This window comes from Morone saxatilis, unplaced genomic scaffold (genome assembly GCF_004916995.1).
Source record: "Morone saxatilis isolate NCDOM2014 unplaced genomic scaffold, NCSU_SB_2.0 Contig12, whole genome shotgun sequence".
Classification (NCBI taxonomy): Eukaryota; Metazoa; Chordata; class Actinopteri; family Moronidae; genus Morone; species Morone saxatilis.
In genome coordinates this window covers 4,814,906-4,818,321 of record NW_023339674.1, presented here as the reverse complement: position 1 = coordinate 4,818,321, position 3,416 = coordinate 4,814,906, and positions in this window count along the sequence as shown.

The window sequence follows — 3,416 nt, the reverse complement described above, 5'->3', positions numbered from 1 at the left end:
TAAAGATGATTTTTATTTAACCATCAATATTTAATGTTATTGAGAAATATTTAAGATTTGAAGCCATGTTTTCAGGGGCTTTAAGTCTCAGCCTACTGTCTGAAAATCATTGTTTTCTGAGAATTTTGATGTGTAAACTTAATCTTAATCTTAATAGACCATTTTTTTCTCATGTTTGAAAGATGTTATTGTTCATTTGAATTTGACATTAAGCAGCCTATGTTTGTAAAATAAAATGAAATCCCAGACGAATAATGAGGAACAAAAAAGTGAAACTGCTTGTTCTTTTTTTGTTTTCGGCTCATATGGATCATATTTTTCTCCCCAGGGTGGGAGTGGAGGATATAGGTTGACAGGAAAAGGTCATCTCATTGTGTCTGACATAGAATCGTCAGGTATAGTTACCACCAATACAGCAGGGACCCTGAGGGGTCGTGGTGCATTTATTGGGTAAGACAAACCTGGATCTGCACAAACAGATTATGTGTTTACATCTACTCACAGTACTGTGTATAGTGGCTTTGCTATGTGACAATGAGGCAGATCAAGTGACTCCTGCAAGGCATTGGTATTGATGACAAAAGTACTCAGTGGTTCCCCATGTCAGTCATTTCTATACATAGATCAGCCCTTAGGTGTCTGATTTCATCTATTAGGTTTGGTTTCCCAGCTGTGGGAGTGGTAATGTGAAAATCTAACATTCTGCACAGAAGTAAAAATAAGATGAGAGATAAAAGTACCTGTCTTTACAGTCACAGGAAGAGATGGCTGACTGCGGCCTCCGGTATTCACAGCCATGATGCTGAGCGAGTAGTCAGTGTACGGTGTGAGGTACTTAATCTCAGCAGGAGAGGTGGGAACGCTGTCTTCTCTGTAGAAGCCATTGGTGTTCTGGACTCGTATAATGTAATTTAACGCCCCGGTCTTCAACGTGAACTCCGCTATCAAGGTCCTGCTATCCTTTGACTTCACTGTCACAATGGGATCCATAATCTCAGGGGCTAAAAATAGTCACAATCAGTTCAGATTAGAGACAGCATCCAAGAAAAGCACACATATTGTAAAATTTATTTTATAGCAAATGGCTATGGCTGTGAAATCCACCTTTTAGGATTTAACATTTTTATTTTGTCTCAGTTTCCCTGGGAATATTTGAGAAAAACACACACTGAATATAACAATAAAAGAAAAATCCATTATATTATCATTGCAATAAAAGAGGGGGATCTGTGCTCTGCTTCTCATTGAACATTGGCAACTGCCCAATGTGCCCATCATGAAAGTAACATTTAGGTGTTTAAATTTACATTGTAATATCGCTGTTATACTGGATCCATTGTTTCAGACTGTTTAGTTGACAGTGATAAAACTGTACTGTACAAGTACTTTCAGACAAAATCAAGCATGTACAACACCAGAATAGAGTAAAACAGCTTGTTTTTGAAATGGAAAAACAATGAAGCACTAAATTAAATATTTGTTGTTTAAACAGTAGGTTACATGTATGGACAGAAGTGTATCTCACCTGTGACTGTTTCTACAGATGCTACAGCCAATGCAGTTTGATCGTTCAAAGCAGTAACTGTGAATTGATACAACTTGTTCGGGGACAGAGAGTTGACCGAGCCCATCACTGTGTTTGGACCAAACGAGGCAAAAGCAATAACATCTTGTGTGCCGTTGAGTTTGACTTCAATCTTGTACGAGGTGGCTCCTGAGACCTTGGTCCAACTGAGAATCATGCTCTTGGATGTTGCTGAGAATTTGGATACTGAAGAAAGACGATAGAAGTGGATATTAGCACTTGTTCATCGCCACGAGAATTGTACACATAAATGTATAATATAACCAAGGTTTTGTGCCCTATCCTTATCATATATGACAGTGACATAAACATTTACTGTAAATCTGTGGTAAAAAGAGAACATACGTTACCTGTAAAGGCTGCAGCCTGCAAATTTAGACAAAAAAGTATTATTAACAATAGTGTTATGTAGTTATATAAAATCTAAGTTACTACAAGTTACTTTTAAGGTTAGGTTTCCATTGAATAGTGCTCCTTCTTTTTCTTAACAAATTGTTTGTGCCTGAACTTCAAATAAGCAAACTATTATAATAGATACATAAAATATGATTTTATTACTGTACCTGTGAGCATATGCCCATCATGACAAAAATCCCCAGCCAGTTCATAGCGCCTGTTCTTCACGTCTGTCTCTTAAAACACTCCTCTCACTGTTTCTTACACTTTGTACCTTCTGTTAGATTTTTAGAAATACTTCACTCTTAGCTGTTTTATCTTTCCTTAAACACATCTGCTGTCTGTGCAGGTTGACATACCTGCATATGGCCCCTCCCACTGAAGGGCAAATGTCCAGTCACAGTGAAGCAGAGCGATGCACCTTGAGGCAGGTGCAGGCTGTGTAGCATGAGATGGAAACACCTTGTAGCTTTGGCATGATATTCTATATTCAAGGATGTAGTGAAAACACAGCAGAATGTGGCACTTAAGGGGGTCTGGCAAAAAAAAAAAGGATTACCTTGCCTAGAAGCTTCCAATCCCTCCCTTTTACTTTGAGATGTGAATACACTTTCCATTGTTGGAGCCTATTTCAGCCAGGAAAAGGAAAACAGACGAAATTTTATAAGGAAACTAGATAATGGGATAATAAGTAAAACATTTTGACCTGCTGTTCTAAATAAATTATTATGTCAGTGTTATGATATAGTAGAACTCATCATGAGTATTTTGACTTATAAGTCCAAAATTTTATTTATTATTTCATGTTTGGCTTAATATCTCAAGGTTATGATTAAGTCAATTCATAATTTTGATTTAGGCCTACAAGTCAAAATCCCGATTTATCATCTCATAGGCTAATTTCTCTTACAATTTTAAGATTTTGATATAGTATCTCATATTTTTAACTTCAAAAGTCAAATGTTTTGACTTTATATGTCCTCAATTTTGTATCTTCTCTGTAACAGTTTTGTCTTTGACTGGTGAGCAAAGTTATTACAGTTACCTACAACTAACAGCTAAAAATAGGTGTTAAAAAACATTTAAAAAACAAACTAAACAATATTGTGTACTTACAAAAGTTAGTTTTAGTCTTTGTCAATTTGGTAAAATGTGTCAACCCAACAAGCATATATACAAATAAAACTGAATAAAACTGAATTGAATTGAATGTTTATTAGGACAGTATATATAACTTGTCTTCACAAAGTGTTTGTACTGTACATTGACAAATACGACCCGTATTATAAAAACACAAATGCACAAAGAAAGTAATACAAACTAAACATTTTTAAAAATTGAACTGAAACGAGTAAACCCACTCTGGAAACCATAGGGCTAAACAAAACTAATGAAAAAAAAAACAACAACACTATAAATATTATAATACTCTGGT